The 20,062-nt window shown below is 41.5% G+C and overlaps 1 protein-coding gene across 2 annotated transcripts in view; it reads left to right on the top strand.

Annotated features, from left to right (window-relative positions):
- SAMD4A (sterile alpha motif domain containing 4A) overlaps positions 1-20,062 on the top strand; it is a 63,472-nt gene that overhangs the window by 17,612 nt on the left and 25,798 nt on the right. The window lies entirely within an intron of this gene.

The raw sequence follows: 20,062 nt of genomic DNA, 5'->3' as shown, positions 1-20,062 counted from the left end.
GTATTTTAATGTTCGTATTTGAACCCTATGGTGATCCAAGTTCGGTTCAGCAGAACTACAAGGGTTTTGGGTTCTTGTAGCTTTTGTACAGCCTTTTGTAACTGGATTTACCTACAGCACAAGACCTTCTTTATATAACTTTTTTTTTTTTTTTGGGTGGCTGATCTATTGTTGGTTGTCTAGTCCCAAACAATTGATGGCCAATTATTGGGATAGGCCATCCATATCTGATCGGTCAGGGTCCGGCCACCCGGCACCCCTGCTGATCAGCTGTTTTGAAGGGGCCGGAGCGTTCGTACAAGCGCTGCTTACCTTTCGTTTCTTTTACTGCTCACGCTGAATCGCCGATGCACTTGTAGCAGCGGTTCACGGTATTACATCCTTCCCCTGTCCACTTCAATGGCTGTGTTTTTTTTTTTGTTTTTGTTTTTTGTTTTTGTTTTTTATGGCCTCCGGTGCCGAATGTTGTTGCACATTATGCGATGTACGGAGCCGGAAGCAAACACTTGAAGTATTCACTTGAATGCTGTAGTACCGCAGCTCGGCCGCTATCCTATGATCGGAGTAGTCTGATTCCATCATGGACGTCTTGTGCCTACAGGCAGTCGGAGCAGCTGATCGGTGCAGGGTCTGGGTGTCGGACACGCACCGATCATATACTGATGACCTATCCGGTTGGTAGTTCATCAATTGTCCGGTAGTGGAAAACCCCTCTTCATAGGAGCTGTATACACGAAATAGTAGGATATTTTAATCGAGACTATTTGCATAGTTGCTACAATATTTATTTTCGGATTATTTATATATTTTTGGGTTTTTGCAAAAGTATACATATATGTGCTTACTAGTGATTTGAGGTTACAGTAATATTTCCTGGATGCTTTATCATAGCCAGATAATGATACGACTCATGTAAGTTATGTGGACAGACGAGAGGAATACTTCTCATGTTTTGTCGCATTCTCCATTTCTTGTTGTACAGGGCTGACCAGTATAGCGAGGTCATAAACGTGCGTTTCCCGGACCGGGGCATGGTCCTGATTATTGTAATGTGTCGTAAACCGCAGATGTACACATGATCCCGCTCACTAATGTACTCTGGAGAAAGCAGCAATTTTCTGGGTTATCTGGAGTTCACGCCGCTGAGAGCGTCTCCGTCCCCCATCTTATTTTTAAATAAATTATGTCCGTGTATAGAAACTTGTCATCTACAAAGAAAACCTAAAATGCTTATACAGTATTATATTTTCACATTGCACTTTTTTTGCCAAGAAGTGTACATAATGTACATGTAATTTTTTTTTTTTTTTTTTCCAATCTAAAACTCTGAAAATGCCACTTCTGTCCTGAAGGAAGGCACCAAGTTATACTTTATCTGGTCCACGCCATTCCAGAGATCCGTGGAATCCATAGACTCCATCTGATGGGTGCGAGTTCTATCTCTGGGACCCTCATCTTTTGGAAGACTGGGGATCTGCTGAACCCTCGCTCGCCGATCCCTGATACTAGTGCGCTACTCTCCATTGCAGTTGATAGGATTTACGGATAGCGCCGAGTGGCTTGATCATAAATGCCTCAGATGGGAAAACACATGTCCTTTTCAAGATCTATTTGTAAATTAGGTCTCTTAATAATTATGAAGATTCAGGCGGTTATATGGAAAATCCGTACAATATGGCTTTTTATATGGATGCGCAAATAGTACCGGGTTTTTGACAGTATGTTTCAGTATGTTGTTCCATATGAGTTCCATGTTGTCCTCTATATGGCTCGAAACCATTCCTCCGTAACGGTAGTTTAGGGGAGAAAACCAGTTCTCGTACTGGAGGTTTTTACATGAAATCGTATACTTGAATGTGTTTGGTTTTTTTGGGGGTTTTTTTTGTCCATGGATTTCTATGGGGGAAAATCTGCCCCAAATAAAGAGTCAGAATATATTCTTTCATATGGTTGCACAAAAAAAACGCTCCGTACGACCAATCCGCATCAAGCAGAGGTATGGAAATCCCCATAGGATAACATTACGACTGTATTACTGGTACGTAAACCCATAGCCATTCTTTTATATTGCCAAGAGACCCCCCAATATGGATGTGTTCAAGTCTCCAGACCCCCTTATCCAGGACACAGGGTCACATACAAGTGTGGGTTTTATGCCCTTGCTGCCCTTGTTCTTACTTTATTACCAAGAAGTGAGGTGTTAAAAACAGTTGTTTTTATAAAGCCGCTAATTTCTTATTTTTTAATCCTGGCCAGAGATTGTTCTAGTGCTCACTTAGCTATTGTTGTCTAAAGCATATTTTGTGTACCGAGATGCCAGTTATATTGATTTCTATTCAGACCCACATAGGTGGAGAAGCTAGCTACTTCCTGCTTCGCTGATGTCACTTCCTTTTGACACGTCCCTAAAAGTTTCACATTGTTTATGCGCTATTGTTGAATAATACTTCAAAGATCATCATAGTCCAATGATGCACAAAACTTTTGGTAATGTCTTTTGAGTGGTCACAAGGAAGAGTATGAGGCGAACTGGTAAACTATAGAGCATTGTCCCGTCTTGGGGCTGTAACTAGATCCATATTGGTTGTCGGCCACCTTTTCCAGATATAGCTAAGCAACGGCTGACGACCATTTTTAAGAACTGATAGATGGAGAGAACTGCTCAAGGACTGAAAAAATTGTAATGTGGCTCATTGAAAAATTTCCATATTGCCGAGAAAGTTCTGTTTCTTCAGAAATTTCGTGTTTTCCGAGGAACTTCTCTGGTCTCCGCTGTCATTTTTCCTGTGTACACCAGAACTGCTCAAAGGGAATATTCATGTAGAAAGCTGCTTAAATAGAACAGAACAGCTTTGTATCCAGTGTCTGGCGGGTTCTGAAGGAACGCTTTACTCAGCAAAGAAAATACAAAAACAAACACACCCTTCCTCCATGGGAGAACTGCACAAGTAATGATCCAGACCAACCAACTCTGAGATGCGGGGACCTGTGTGTGTCCGGGGCGGCCGAGCGGTGTTTCCATGTTCAAAATAAAGTTCCGGTTTTGGATCTTTATATTTTTAAGATTTATTATATCTTTTTTTGAAGTAGCACTTCCCAGTGATCTTAAGTTGCATTTCTAACATTGCAAATTACGTGATTCAAAGATCGTGTGATTGAGTCCTCTTTGCACCACGTGATTTATTCTGAGACCACACCAACAAATACGTGTGAAGATAGTCTAAATTAGATTTTACTTAATTAAAGCCTCACCATTGTATAATAAACCATTTTCTAATTTACTTTTGTATTTCAATGGCTTACCTGTTTCAAAATCTCTGCTTGCTTTTTAGTGACTGGAAACGTTTGTTTACATCCAGAGGCTAAAGAACCATCCTGATCATGTCCATCTGATGCAGGTGCAGTGCTATTTTCACGCCCTGCACCTGTCCGACATAAGGACAAGTTTTCAGCATCTGCATGTAAACAATATTCCCCGTTTTCTGACTGCAGGCAGAGATATGTAAAATGGTGAGGACTTAACTAATTACACTTTGGTTATTTTTTGCGTTTGTGTGTTTTTAATATAATGAATACACTTGAAGCCTAATCCCCTGTGGACTATATCATATTTTTTTTTTCTTTTTATTAGTGTTAAAATTAAGGCAACTTTCCTGTGCAGAATGAGCTTAATTGTGAATTATTTCTAGATTTTAAATGACTTGGCATCTGTTCACCCCTTGTTCGCTTTTTTTACAGTGTATATCAGGGTATAATCTACATAACAAATTGAGTCATTTGGTAAAGCTACTACATTACTTCTCTTGTACTGATCCTGAGTTTTGCGCCTGCATTATACTCCAGAGCTACATTCACAATTGTCCTTGATGGGGTTGGAAACAGTCAACAAGCTTGTCAATAGACATGCCCCTATCCACTTAGCTGAGCTCCTGCACTGAAGGGAACAGTTAATGCCCTTTTACACGGGCCAATGATCGGGCAAACGAGCGTTGATATGAGCGCTCGTTCCTGATCATTGCCCTGTGTAAACGGCAACGATAAATCGGTTAATGAGCAAACACTCATTCATTGGCTGATCGTATTGTTTATGCAGCAATAAATATTATCGTGGTCTGTTCACATCTCCCTGTGTAATCAGAGATGGCCTGCCCACGTGATGGAAATGAGCGATCACTGTAACGATCGCTCGTCCCCATACACTACTTATCATAGCTCCTTGTGGAGGGGGCAAACGAGCGCCGATCAACAAGCTGTCTCGTTGGTCAGTGCTGGTTTTTAAAGCCAATGTTGTCTGGTATAAAAGGACCCTTAAGGTCCATGCACACGATTCGTATTACATGAGGCAAAGGAAATCTCATGTACATGCTGCAGTATTTTTCCGCACGTAAATTGACCTGCAGTGTGGAATCGCATCAAAACTTAAAAACCACACCGCAAAACGCATCGAAAAAGGATTAAGCGGGTTTCTTTGGCAGAAATTCAGACAACAGGAAATACTCCGATTTCAGCTCTGAAGCCAGGATTGTGAATACATCCCTTGAGTATAATCTAGGCATGCAACCCCCTGTCTATATGCCCTATTAGGGCATATGTACAACATAGAAGGGACCCACACTCGGGACCCCCCTCTATATTCCAGAATGGGGAGCTGCGCTGACGGACCTGGCAACGAGCTTTATTTGCTACATTTTCCCTGCAACAGCTGATGAGATGCGGCTTTGCCCAGCTTCATTTTAAAGAGAGGTTGTCTTCGTGAGACCACCCCCTTTAACAGACACCACTTTTAACAGCTTGGCTGGCTCCCCCTGCTGGAAGAGTTAGTTTGCATACATCAGATAATTGTGCAAAATGCAAATCTGCAGACTCTGAACCAGCAGGGGATGCTAAGAGATGTTAGCACAGAGACAAAAAGAATACTGCGTGCAGCACTGGATCAGAATAAACTTGGAGTGAATTTCCACTTTAAGGCACGTGCAAAACTATGTTTTGACTTCCAGACCCACAAGGGAAAAAAAGATGAACGAGGTTGGAACATGTAAATAAAGCGTTTATTCTCCCATTCATAACTTTATTCCCTGCAGTCTTTTCAGCGATGTCATGGGGAGACTTCACGTGTCCTTGCTGGATGGACTTTTTGTAAGTTGAACTTGATAGGAAAGTGGAACTGTGTGGCCTAAGCACATGACGGGTTACACAACCATAATATTAAAATAGATCACTGGAGTCCTGCCATAGAAGTGACCTCTTCCTTGAAGCCGAGCTGTTGTAGTTCCGGTTTCTTTGTGACTTGTGTAGATCACATGTGATCACCCCTAGGAAGGATTGTTGGTCAGGGTCACTGTTTATTTCGGTGGTTTCGAACTTTTTTCGAACTTCAAAAACTTTCCTGGGCTAAACGGTGATTGGTTATTGTGGTCTGGGACTTTCCTTCGGATAGGCCGTCCAGGTCTGCAGAGTGAAGAGGCAGCCATGACATTGAAGTCCAGGACATCTCCTTTAATCGCCACTAATAGGTACTTGACTATAGACTGAACTTCCTGGCCTCATTCACACTTGTGTTTTTGGGAAATGTATAGTCTTCAAACAGTAAAGATCTGGAATGGAAAGCCACTTTTCTTTTATGGAGCCACTCGCACGTTTAATATTTCTATCAGGCCAGGGCAAATGCAGAAATTTGAAAGGGAACGCCACGCTCCCATGACCCTCTGTTCTTCACGCTATGAGTTTTGCTCTGCATGTTTTCACCAGCCTAGCCCTTTATATTGCAAGCTCTATTATGAAGGTCTAGGCTATTTAATATGTGCTGACCACCACTCATGCGTGTAAACCAGCGTAGGTAGTGCCGCATGCCACAACAAGCGCACACATCTGTCCCCGTCCCCATGCCGTCCCCCAGTGATGCAGGCCTGGTATTTTGTTTTGTTTTTTTTTGTTTTTTTTCTCTCCATTGGAGCGATGACGTCATCGTGCTGCAAGCATCACAACAAAAGCATTGAATGGCAGGAAAAGAATCAAATACGGGGTACAATGCAGACAAACCAATATTTAGTTCGGCTACAGTCAGACGAGCATAGTTAACCTCAGATGTGAAAAACTGCAGGTGCACCCTTGCGGGGCGCGTTGTCATGGATCCCCCATAGACTAGCGTCTATGGAGGGATGGGTCACACGCAGTAAAATAGGACTTGTCCTATTTTTTTCGTGGACCAGTCACACGTGCCGATGAAACAATGGTCAAGTGAAATGCCCCATTGAAGTACATGAGTCCGTGTGACGGCCGTTGGTTTAACGGCTGACACATGGACTACATACACGCTCGTGTGATTGAGCCCCTAGTGTGATTGACGCCCATTTGTGAGGTTCACATGATTTAGGGAATCGATGTGAGTAAGACTACACGTTGTTGTATTGTTTTGTAGTCTGTAACCATGGAGACACAAAGGTCTGCACAAGAGCAGTTTAACCAAAACTAGGTTTTTAATCCGGACTATTTGCAAAGTTGCTTCATTGTTTATATTGGATGATTTGGAGTAAATTTAAATTGCAAAAGTAAACACACCCTTTAAGTTCTAATGTTAAATAATTAATATAAACACATGAGTCTGTATGTCTTACAGTAGTATTTCTCATTTCCCCTGTGGGACGTATAAGAAGCCTGTTCACTGCTGGTTATGGTTGTTTTTCCGTTCGAGGAACCAGGAAAACTGTGCTCCTTGTGTAGATGGAAAGCAACGGAAATTCATCTCTCCATTCTCTGGAAAAACAAGTTTATCTCTGCGGAGGTGACTTTTCCAGGTAGCAGGCAGACACTGACTAGTCTTCTAACTTTTTTTTTCTAGTATACAGATTGTTTTATGGCTGTTGTACAGACTTCTATTACAGGCACGGACTGTCACCCGCATTTGCGGGCTGTGCTCCCATTATAAATTATAGCACCAAATAGAATGTGCCCCAATTTATAACTGGTCAAACACCAAAGTCATAACTTAAAAAGGCTCTGTCACCACATTATAAGTGCCCTTCTACATAATGTGATCGGCGCTGTAATGTAGATTACAGCAGTGTTTTTGTTTTTTTTAATTTAGAAAACTAACCATTTTGACGAAGTTATGACCTATTTTAGATTTATGCTAATGTCTTTCTCGATAGACAACTGGGTGCGTTTTTACTTTTTGACCAAGTGGGCATTGTGGAGAGAAGTGTATGACGCTGACCAATCGGCATCATACACTTCTCTCCATTCATGTACTCCGCACATAGTGATCTTGCTAGATCATGATGCGCGGTCACATACTCGCACATTAACGTTATTGTAGTGTCTTGAGAGTGAATAGACATCGCTTCCAGTCCGGACGAGATGTCTAGTCACAATCCCGACACTTTGGTAACGTTTGTGTGGGATTTACAGCACAGCAAGCGTAATCTCGCCGGAAAATGTAATTTACAGCGTAATCTCGCGAGATCATGCTTGCTGTGCTGTAGGTCCCACACAAACGTTACCGAAGTGTCGGGATTGTGACTAGACCTCTCTTCCTGGCTGGAAGCGATGTCTCAACTCTCCAGACACTTCAATAACGTTAATGTGTGAGTATGTGACCGCACATAGTGATCTTGCTAGATCATTATGTGCAGAGTACATGTATGGAGAGAAGTGTATGATGCTGATTGGTCAGCGTCATACACTTCTCTCCACAATGCCCACTTGGTCAAAAAGTAAAAACATGCCCAGTTGTCTATTAAGAAAGTCATTAGCATAAATCTAAAATGGGGCATAACTCCATCAAAATTTTATAATTTTTCTAAATAAAAAACACTGCTGTAATCTACATTACAGCGCCGATCACATTATGTAGAAGATAGGACACGTATAATGTGGTGACAGAGCCTCTTTTTAAACACCAATGCGAATGTTCAGTGTTAAATGACCCAAATATTTCAAATAAACCTTTTATTTTTAATTATGTCTCAATAAAAAACTAATAGTAGCGTCAAAGTAAAACTTAAAAAAAAGAGTCCACGCAGAGAGGAAGTACTGAATGGGCTACTGGCCATAACATCAATACCATAGTACAGTACATTTATAAACATGAGAAGAACAGAGTCTATAGCCAAATGGCTATAGACTCTGTTCTTCTCATGTTTATATATGTATCATAGAGTTGCCTCATTAACAGATATGGGAGGTTGTTCCCAGGAACATTACCTAGCCCAATAATATTATTTGCTTTTGGATACCATTAGTTATAATAGTACAGTACATTGTAGATCAGCAATGGTAAGTCAGGAGACCAGTTTAGAACTAATGAGATAATAATGATCTTTCCCCCTGAAGAAGCCTGGTGGCGAAACGCGTTGGGTGTAAGTGGGCTCCTGGCACATCGCCACTCTTTACCTCATTGTGTATCTGCATGGTTTCTTACTTGTTTTTTAATTTTTTGGTTACTTTGCCATTACTGTCGATCTACTATGGTGGTCAATCTCATTCGTTCTAAACTTGTCTCTTGACTTACCATTGCTGATTATCTACAATGTACTATACTATGGTATAGATTTTATGGGCAGTAGCCCACTCGGTACTTCCTCTCTGTGTGGACTCTTACGTTTTTTACTTTGCTTCTATTAGTTTTTTGAGACATGATTAAAAATAAAATTTTATTTGAAATGTTTGGGTCATTATAAAGTATAGGAGCACAGTCCGCAAATTACAAAAATAGGATGTCCTATTTTTTTGCAGTTCATTTCTATGGCCGGACACTTACCCATAAATATACGGAAAGGTGTATGTGGGCCATAGAAATGAATGGATCCGTATTTTTATAAAAATTTAGTCGTGTCCTTGGGGCTTTAGTCCAAAGATACAGCCAAGTGTACGAATTCAAAGTATCCTGCCACATTGTGAATTGCATTATATTTACGGAAGACCAAAAGCGACACTAAGTATATTACAAAGAATGAGGAAAGCAAAGCCATGTCCCTTTTGACACAATAGTAATTGAGGCGTAAGGGTATATGTATCAGAGGCAGGCCATGCAGGTGGAAGGGGCCCTTGGAAAAAGGTGGCCAGGTACCAACCACTTGTCAATTAGGTGGTGAGAACCTATGGAGGACACCACACTCCATCGTATGGTTGGCAAACTAGGGGCGGAGAATAGGCCCAAGGGTTGTGAAGAGGGAAACAAATGCCTAGCTTTTCTGGGCACCATATTGCTAAAGTGCCACCTCCTCTTTGTATGTTGTGGTTGAGGCATTTATTATAGCCCTTTTTTGTTATGTCTTATTTTTAAAGATTTGGTGACCAGAAGGGGATAGAACGTAACCGTTTCAAAGAGTTTTTAATTTTTACTCGGCCCAGTGACCGAATTTAGACCAGGAAGACTGGGTTTGTTTCCTAATTGGTGTTACCTTTTGGCACTGGTAGTTTCCATTTTCCACCAGAAGAGTAAAACGGGAATTCTTAAAAAAAGAAAAAAAAAGTGTGTGGGGGAGGGACCCAAATTTTGGTGGTCGTAATAACATGTGATCATAGTCTTGATGATAAAGTTGTGTACTGTACAATGAATACTATGGCTTACAGCAGCTGAGTTTTTTTTTTTTTCAGTACCCTTTCACTTTTCATAAAGGAAACTTTTTTTGTAAGTTGTCCACTCGGGGGTTGGCGGGGATTCATTACCTAAACATAACCTTTTGTGTTGAATGAGAACAAACTAGTCTGGAACAGGAAGCTTTCTTCATAAATGCGTGGCCAGTAACTGGAGGGAATATGTAAACTATACAGGGAGAACAAGGCAAAACTATCCGGAAATGAGCATCATCCTTTCTGATTGTTTATAACGAGGAGGCAGCGCTGTAATGATTTACTATTCACAACCTCGCTGGGACAATGGTTTGTGGAACTTGGCCGATAAGCCGCTCTTATTCAGAACAGTACAAAACAAGTTGCAGTATCGGCTCGTTATACAAAAGTCAGCCATGGCTGTTGACTGATCCTGTGTTTATACGAGTGTTTGGTTATTTATTTATTTTTGGATGTTCCCTATTGTTTCTCATAGTTGAATGCTCAGCCTATGCTACTGGGCCGCAATGCAAACCTAGACCAGGACCACCCAACCATCATATCCCATTTATAGTACTGCTGTCTTGTGTGTAGAGTGGCCATTGGGCCCAGGTGTGACTGCAAACTCTAAATCCCCTATTGTTTTTGGGGCTGACAGGGAATATTCCCTGAGGGCCAAAGTGGGTGCCTACAAGTCCCTCTTTCTTGGCCAGCAGGGCAAGTGCATCTTTGTTCTGGCTGAAGATAATCTTTGCTGTGCCTTTTTTTTTGTTTCCTCGGTTTTCGGGGGGAAATGTCTGTTTACCATTCATGATGAAGTCAATGGGCATCTGTGTAATGCAAAATCTCATCCCGAGCAGGGTTCACCCTCCCCACCTCCATATGCCCTGATAGGGTTAATGGATAGGATTGTCCAAAGTGAACAACCCATTTTGGAATACGGAGCTGAGATTTTGGTAACGGAACTGCCCTTGATTTTCCTTACACACGCTAAACCATGTTGCAGCTTCTCATGGTTAGTTGTATACCTGTGCCTGGCACGTCCATAAAGTTTGGGTAGCGAAGATCTCTGGTGGGGGGTCATTCAACCCCGAAAGGCAATTTTTTTAAAACTATTCTATTTTTCAGGAGTGTTCCTGTCTTTTTGACAAACTTCACCATTCATTGAGAGTCAATGCAGGACTACTACCTTATTTTAAAAAAAAAAAAAATTTTTTTTTTTTTTTGTCGACTTATTGCAGTTTAAGGGTCAAACTGAATCCTGACTGGCTGCAATATTTGTACATTTTAATATGATGCCCAGTGTCTCTCAAATTCGGTCTTTGAGTTGATTGTGAAGCCGGTCTCCAACATCTGCGTAGAAATGTGTCGGTAAGCAATCCATAACCTGAATGAGCGCTCTATAAATAGCTGTTTAAGGTGGTTAATGCCGTTTATTTTTAAAGCCAGGTTTGCTGCGTGTTGCGCCCGGGTCGGTAGCGAGGAAAATCTGCTTTTTTGTTTAAGTGGTCTTCTGGTTTATGACAATTAGGCCTCATTTACATGACTATATTAAAGGAGCTGTCCAAGATTCGAAAAACATGGCTTCTTTCTTCCAAAAACCGAGCCACACCTGTCCGTGGGTTGTCAGGGTAACTTCCTTTTCCCTGTTATTTCACACCGAATAACCACCTCTGTATGTTGGAATCTGAGGGCATGCATGGAAGATATGTACCAAACAGACGAATGGTGGTAGACATCCTCCCTCAGTGAGGTAAGGAAGTAAGAACTGAACTTTTTTATTGAACAAAGAAAGAAACACAATTTCCTCCCTAGCGATGTGGGACGTGCTTAAGCCCTATTGGCTCCTCAGCTGTAAGTCCATCTGTACACTCCTCTTGCATTCCAGGGGCGGTGTCTTCCATAGGCGTGTTCCTCATGCAGCCTCCATCTTGTTTCATTTACAAATCTTTGTGGAATATACTGATATAAAGCAATAATGTTTTTGCAAACAATATACAGGCTAATGATCCCTGACAGTTGTATCTAGTATTGCAGCTCCGTACCACACACAACCAGTGGGCAGGTGTGGCATTGTTTTTTGGACGACCGAAACCTTGAATGGGTTTTCCAGGATAAGAAAAACATGGCTACGAAGATCTCCATGTTTTACGGTTATGTTGAGAAAAATATTTTGGCCCACGCTTGGATCTCTATTTGACTATTCTATTACAGAACAATGGATCCATGCGGTTTTATAGCCCGGTCTAAAGATCAACGTCTTCTATATTGCAGCTCGTGGGCGATCACAATTTATGACGTCTACGTAATATCAGAAGACCGTCTTACTCCATAAGGGTATGTGCATACGGCAGCGTCTGATACGGCTGAAATTACGGAGCGGTTTTCAGGAGAAAACCGCTCCGTAATTTCAGACGTAATTGCTATGCCTCACATTTTGCGAGGCGTCATTGACGGACGTAATTTAGAGCTGTTCTTCATTGAATTCAATGAAAAACTGCTCAAATTACATCCAAAGAAGTGTCCTGCACTTCTTTGAGGCAGTCATTTTACGCGTCGTCGTTTGACTGTCAAACGACGACGCGCAAATTACAGGTCGTCGGCACAGTACGTCGGCAAACCCATTAAAATGAATGGGCAGATGTTTGCCAACGTATTGGAGCCGTATTTTCAGGCGTAAATCGAGGCATAATACGTAGGTAGTGTGAACCCAGCCTTAGTCAGTATGACTTACCGCGTCACCATATGTTGTAGACCTTGCCATAGACGTCTGTTAGGGCTCATCCACACGTAATGGAATTGCTGCATTTTTTTTCCGTTCGGAATTGCAGTCAGAAAAAACGCAGCAGAATACAGTAGCAGCAAAGTGGATGAGATTCAACAAATCTCATCCACAGCTGCGTAAATATTCAGAGAAGAAATGTATCCGCGGTGCGTATTTTATGACCGCAAAATGTCCATTCCTGTTGCGGAAATTGACTGAATTGCTGCGTTTTTCATAGTTGTCACCATCTCCCAACATTGAGAAAAACACAGCAAAATACACACCATGTTCTGCAGTCAAAAACGCAGGAAATCGTGCGTTTTTGCCGCAGCTGAAAGTCTGCTATTTTCAACGGAATTGCTGCAGAAATTTTCTGCTTCAATTCCATTACGTGTGGAAAAGCCCTTCAGCTTGAGTCGCGCTGAGCGTTATATTATTGAAATTTCTAACACATTCTTGATTTATTTTTTTGTTACTGCCTGAGACTTGCTAAGACCTTCAGTTGTCAATATAGGAGGTGTTGACCTTGTTAATTTTTGACATTGGTCAACTGTCTATTTAAATAGGTTTTCTGAGATCCCCAGAAAGTTGACTATAGTACAGATACACCACTGAGGCCAGTGATTGGCTGCAGCAGTCACCTGGGTTATACGGGCACATCGTCGCTGCAGCAAGGTAAACTAAGAGCGGTGTGGACCACCAGAGCGGCAGCAGGATTATCACGGGAGTATAGGATGTTCATCATGTGAACGTGGTTACATCACAGCGGATGAAACCTCCCCACAAGGGCAAGGCTATATGTGAATGTTGATGGGGCTCCTTTCATCATGCCGTGGTCATTCTTGGCAGTGGCAATCAAAGGGTTAAACTACAGGGATCGAAGGAATAGATCGATCTCCCAATGGAAATAATACAGTGGAGGCTGCCGCTGACATTGCAGAACTACAAATGTTCTGATGAATCATGGGAAATGTATTTCGGTAACTGCTGTAGCTCGGGGCCTTTTCCTGGTTTTTAGATAGAAATTGAAATGCTCTAGTGCCGGATTTCTTCTCAATTCTACATCCTCATCTAGTGGTTTAGAGAAAAAAAAATGTTGCCATATTTTTCGTACATACAATACCATTATTTTTGTCTTTGAAATGGGAGCAGTCAGAGGCGTAACTAGGAACAAGTCCAAAATATGTAATGTGGCCCCGCCACCTGCCATGTATAATACTGATGTCTTAGGCCGCTCTGGCACATCAGGACGCCCTCAGGCACTAGGGCCCAGGTAGTGTTTGTCAATACGACATAAGATTGTCGCCTGCATCTGTAAAAAGCTTGTCCTATAACCATAATCTGATTGCGTTTTTTTTTGTTTTTTAAATTTTGTATTTTTATTATTGCTCTTTTGTTCTTTTTGAGATGGTGATCTGGACGTATCCCTTTCTGTTCTGTGGGTTGCTGCCTGACCATCTTTGCTCAGAGTGTACTTACCGGTAGAAGTAGTGTTTGGTTTTTATAGCAACGCAGCATCCACTGTCAAATGTTGCTATAGGATGTTGCTTAGCAATATTTCCAGACGGGGCCGACACTGTACACCATCGTTCCTTTGTTATGGGGAGCTGTCATCTAAAAGATCTCCTACTACCTTTTTGGAAGCAAATCTTCCACTCCAGACCATTTCCAAAAAAAAAAAAAAAGTAATCTTTATTTTTTGTAATCTAATTTTTGGATACAGGCATTTTTCTTTTTTTTTTTTTTAAGTGGGAGGGAGGGTTAACGTAAACTTGTACATTTCTATTCTGTTATGTCAATTCTTTGAAGTCGTCACCATTACGAGTTCTGCTCCTGGTTTTTTTTTTTTTGGTTTTTTTTAAATTACAAGACCACACTGTCTGATTTTACAAATTTCTAAATGCTGGTTGCACTTGACACCGCCTATGCCAGAATGCTGACCTTTCCTATCAGTTTCCGTTGTATCTCAATTATAAGTGGAATTGTGATCTAAAATCGAAAGAATGTGGCTGATCAGCGTCATTTGGATCCTGCGAGGCTGTACGGAAACTCGACATTCTTAAAGTCCTGCTCGTGTGGTGTGCCAGCACATTCTTACGCTGTGAGACACTAGAGGCGGTGATTTGTATGTTATACTCCAGAGAATAGATGCTGAAAATAAATGATCATTTTAAACTTTCTGTCTTTTCCATGGATGTTACCAGTGGAAAATATTGCTTTGTTCTGAGGAAAGAATGGATGCAAAAAAAAATAAATATAAAGTTTCGTTTTGAAAATGTAAATCCTCTTTTTTTAAATAGATTTGAAGTCGATCATGACTAGTGGGGGAGGGGATATACTAGTGTGCAAACAGTGATGAAAGCCTCCATAGAAGTACAATGCATTAGTAGAAGTTGTTACACCACTGAAATTGGTTTTGCATTTTAAGCAGAATGGTTTATATGAGCCCTGTGACGTTTGTAGTGCACAAATAGGAGCAATATTGTAGCCTGAAACGCTCCTCTCTCCTCAAAACCAGAACTTAGCTGTGCTATTTTTGTCGTGTGTGTGTGTGTGTGTGTGTGTGTGTGTGTGTGTGTGTGTGATTTTTATTTATTTTTTGCAACTATTATCTTGTCACTGAGTCACTCAGGCTTTGTACAAACGCATAGACCCTGCTTTCTGTGACTCCTCCTCCTGCTTTACACTGAATTCTATTTCACAAACTCTTTGCTTCCTGCATAAGGCCAGGAACACACACACACACACACACACACACACACACACACACACACACACACACACACACACACACAGTTTTGATGCGGTTTTAGTGGCAATTTTTCCTTCCTTTTTTGGATCACAAAGCCGAGTCAGAAACTGAACCAAAACGGTGGGTGAGATCCTGGCCTAATGGGGGTAATAGTTTTTTGTAGTCAAATGGAGTTTTCGTTTAGGGTATAGTCCAGCCTAAATGCTCCGATCTCTGATCTTACCCACAGTTTAGTGCTGCACCGTTTTCGACCCCTATAAGCCTGCACAATGTTAAAATATTGTCAAAGAAATAAAAAAAAAAATTGACAATGTGTGGTTTGTTAGCTTAATGTCTGTTGCTTTTGTATGATGCAGAATTTAGATTTTTTTTTTTTTAAGTGACTAATACCAAATCTCACATAGTCCCATCCTGCTGAAACTCTCGTTCTCTCATGGTACTACATTTAACCCAAGCGCAAAGCATATCCCTGTAATTGGATGAGGAAAGCACGGCTGTATCTCTTGATATAGCAGGCACATGATGGGCGTACCAAAAATATATTCTCTACAGGATCAAGTCCAAAGATGTGGAGGAGAGGAATGTGCGATCCTCACTATGTCTGTCATGTAGAGAGAGAGCTTAGAGGCGGCTGGGTGTTACAACAACCCGCACTTCAACTTGGACTTTTTACAAACTCCTTAACCCTTTATTGAAAACAGCATTAAAACTAGAGTTCCATACGGTCTGCATCTATTGGGCCTGGGTTTATTAGAGTTCTAGATTGTCCGTTCAGGCAAAGGTAATGGTAGCCATCCTTTAGGAAGGCACAGAGCAAAGCATGGACTGGCCCACTAGAGTACCACAGCATCCTCCTGTGGGCCCAGACTCACACACAATATTGGGCCCCTAGGGTCCAGCAAAAGAAAGTACCATTTGGAGCTTTTTTTTTAATTTTTTTTTTTAAGAGCCAACCACTTGCCACTGGGGTCTCTTTCTTATGGGTTAATTCACACTTAACCGATTTGACCTTATTGATGGTATGTCTAGTACAATATCTAGGTTGTAATTAAAGAGGACTTCTGCATGTTCTCTGTAAATGGAGGGTGGGCCTGAGGAGAATTTCCAGTCCAACACTGCATACAACCCAGAATAAATGATGAAGAATAATAAAAAACTTAACCTTTAACGGTTGAGGGGGTGACTTGTCCACTTTTTGTTGTTGTGCGTCATATTTGCCACCCATTAACCCTTCCCCCTCCCAAAAATTGGATTGTAGGATTCTGGATTACCAGGCATGCTTGTAATGTTGTGCTGCAACCATGGGTGACATTGTCACGCTATAGAACCAGTTGGTTTGTTTGTCCCAAATTTGTCAACTTTTTGAAGTCATTTTATTTTATTTACTGACCGTGTTTAACATGTGCAAAATGAAAGGGTCTGGACCCGTCACTAGAATTTTACTACAGTATTACAGCTGATAAATTTACTGATGGCAGCAGTGGGGCTGGTGCTTGTAGCACAGTCTATAAAAGTGACATCGCTGTGCGTCTGCAGATTTCCGTGAACCTTTAAATGCCTGATGTTCTTGCACCGCTACCATATTAAGCTGACTCGCGTTAAAAACGGCCTTGTTCCCCGGTGACTCACTGAGGTTTTCCACTGAATGTCACTCAGTTTTGTCTACTTTTCCTTGTTTTTGTTGTTGTCTGTGGCTGTTTTTTCCATCCTGCGCGCACCAGAAAAACAGAGAAAATCTGGAAGCTGCGTTTTTAGCCCATATTTGAATTGGCAGGTTAAAAAAGAAGTATTATGCTCTGAAAAAAATAAAAATCTCCATTTAGCTCGGAGATACATCAGCCAAATTCAATTGACAAATCTAATTTAGAAGGGGTTATTGCAGTTTGTGGAGACAGTCCCTTGCTAAACTGAGCGCTCAGTCATAGGGCAGAGATATTGAGACGCAGGTCACATGGATGCACGTGAAAGGTTGTATTTTTGGATGGACCATCCTCCCATTGATAATGAGAACAACACAAACTCTATATATATATGTATGTGTCACCCCACCAAATAACTGACACAACATTGACGTGACTATGAAGCTAAATGTTGGACCATATTCGGGGTCATATTTAGCCCTGAAGTGTGAATGAGGCCTTAAACTGGCATCGCTTGATGGTCCACAATGGGGTAACCAACCATCTCATGTGCCATAAATGTCTAATAGGTATCCGAACCCCACGAACCTCCATTATTGGGAGAATGGGAGTCCCGTGAACCCTTCTCCACCATGCACAACCAGTGACTGGCTTAATAGAGGTGACCACGCATATGTCCTCTCCATTAAATGCTACGGGTGTTCCAGAAAGAGCTAAGCAAGCTGATTACCTCTCCATTCACTTTTTGTCCACATCATCTAGTGGAAAGGGCATCGCTTCCAACTTTCAAGTATTGCAAAGAGGGACAACCGATGCGGTGCACACAGTATCTATCATGCTCCCATAGTGCCTCCCCACACTCATGCTCCCGTAGAACACCCCACACAGTATAATGTCCCCATAGGGCCCCCCACATTGTCACAATAGTTGCCTCCACACAGTACAATGCCCCATAGTCCCTCCTACACAGGATAACGCCCTTATAGAAGGCCCACACAGGTGCTCCCGCACAGAATAATAGCCCTTTAGCTGCACCATAAAGTGTAATACCCCAATAGTGTCTAATAAAAAAATACCTGCCTAACCTCATTCTCACGACGAGTGGAGGAGATCCCCTCTGCTCCTTCGCTATGTGCTAAGAGTGACTTGGCGCAGACAGGCACGATGACGTCACAGCATCGCTCCGGTCTATGCCGAGCGTCCCACTGCCGGTGTTGCATAGTAGATGGTGAAGCGGGGAGCTCCATGCTTCACCATTGGACATACCACCGGCCGCCTGGGACAGCACCCGGAATCCTGGACTGTCCCGCTAAATCCGGGATGGTTGGGAAGTATGGGAACTGGTATGAGTGGGCTCATTTTCACGATAGGTACCCCCACCCTATTAGACATATTATGGCATAAATGTCTGCAATGCGAATACTACTTTAATTAGTAGTATGTCACTCTAGTTCGCAATACTAATATACGTTAATATGAGCAGCAATTTATGTAAAATTATTGCAATCACAATCTGCAGTAACTTCTAGCTAGAAAAAAATAAACTAAATTTTTTTTAAATCCTTTTTATTACAAGCAGGTGGCCAAATATCCCCATACTTCTACGACCAGTCTTTGAATTTACGTACGATTGCCAACCCTGGACTTGAGGCCTACAGGTGCTTTAAAAAAAATGGAGCCACCCCATGCACAATATCATACTATATAACCAATAGTAATTTGGATATAAAGCTGTTTTTTTTTTGTTTTGGGTTTATTATAAGGTGGATTTTTACAAATGTGCGATTCTAGTTCATTCACTTTCATACAAATAAGGACTTTTATTGTCTCGTTTGAGCCGTTTACAGGCAGAGTTTTCTTGTCTTGGAATCGTTTTCTCCTTTTCCGCCTGATTGTTGCATCTTTTAAACGCTCCAGATCTGTTTTGTGCGCTTCACCCGTCTTCATTGATTATATTACCATCTGTCCGCTTCAGCATTTTTGAGCCAACGTTATGGGTGTTCACTTGACATGTTTTATTTGTTTGATACGTCAATATTTATCCCTGAAAACGTCTGTTGTGATCACGTTCATGCATTTTGGGATTTCTATTGATCACCACAAAGTCTTGGAGGGGGGGGGGGGGGTTTGTTTTGTTTAGTGTTTGTCCTGTCCGATCCATAAATGAGGCCTGGAGAGTGCTAATAATGCCCACAGAGACCAACCGCATAGACCTTCCTTATTCACAAGGCCTGATCATGGTAGATGTGTTGGAGCCCCCTGCATTTTTAATTTAAAAAAAAAATAATTAAATTGGGTGGGTGAGGGATGACATATAAGGCCCTGTTCACATGGAGTTTTTTGCAGGCAGAAAATTTTGCCTCAATCAGCTCCGGTTTTTTGGAAGTGGTTTTGCACCACACGCGTTTTGACGCATTTTTTAAGCTATTCAACAGACAGAGGGAATAAACGCGAGCGGGTTTTGCCAAAAAACATCAAATTGCGTAAAAAAAAAGCGTTTATTTCAGTCTCCCATTGATTTCAATGGGGCGTTTTGAGGCTGAAAATGCCTCAAGATAGGGCATGTCGCTTCTTTTTCCCGCGAGCGGTTTCTTTTTTTTTTTTGGTCACAGGGAAAAAACGCCTCCACCTCCCATATAAATCAATAAGAGGCAATTTTTGCAGTTTTTTGCCATGGTTTCCGCGGCAAAAACTGCGGCAGAAAACTCAGTATGAACAGGGCTTAAGACTAATGCTACACTACTCAAATAACCGCGTCATATAGGGCCGAAGTAATGCCACCATTCTAATATTGCCATATCGTGCCTATATAATTGCATATAGTGAACACAATGTCCAATACAGTACCAAAATAAAAGGGCTATGTCGTTCCTGAAAAAAATACCACAGATGGTGCCGCAATGTAAGTTTAGGTGGTGAAAGCGCAAGAACAATTCCTCCTTATGCCCAACCCATAATCCATTATATTGCTGTATCTCCTGAATTAGATCTACATAAAACACGGAGTAGCTTTTAACACGGTTAGTTATACTGATCATGAGTCGGCTTACAGCCAGATGCATTTAACAATTAAAAATATATATTTATTTTTTTATTTTTTTCCTGCCATATAGAATCTATTGCTACCACTCTGAGAAACAAGGCCCTAATTTGAGTACACCGAACAATTGTATAGTACCTGGCGTGAACACTAAATTTCCCCCTATGCACCTATGATCACATGCAGGCATTAAAGCAACATGACACTCCTCAGGGGTGGGACATCATTTTGATGGACTGAATCAAAGAGTTCACTTTGGCGGTTTTAAATTGTGTTCTATATTCCTTCTTTTTTTTTTATATGGATATTTATTT

This window comes from Rhinoderma darwinii, chromosome 12 (assembly GCF_050947455.1).
Source record: "Rhinoderma darwinii isolate aRhiDar2 chromosome 12, aRhiDar2.hap1, whole genome shotgun sequence".
Taxonomy (NCBI): domain Eukaryota; kingdom Metazoa; phylum Chordata; class Amphibia; order Anura; family Rhinodermatidae; genus Rhinoderma; species Rhinoderma darwinii.
Note: the sequence above shows the minus strand (reverse complement) of the source record. Positions and strands in the feature narration are given on the sequence as shown.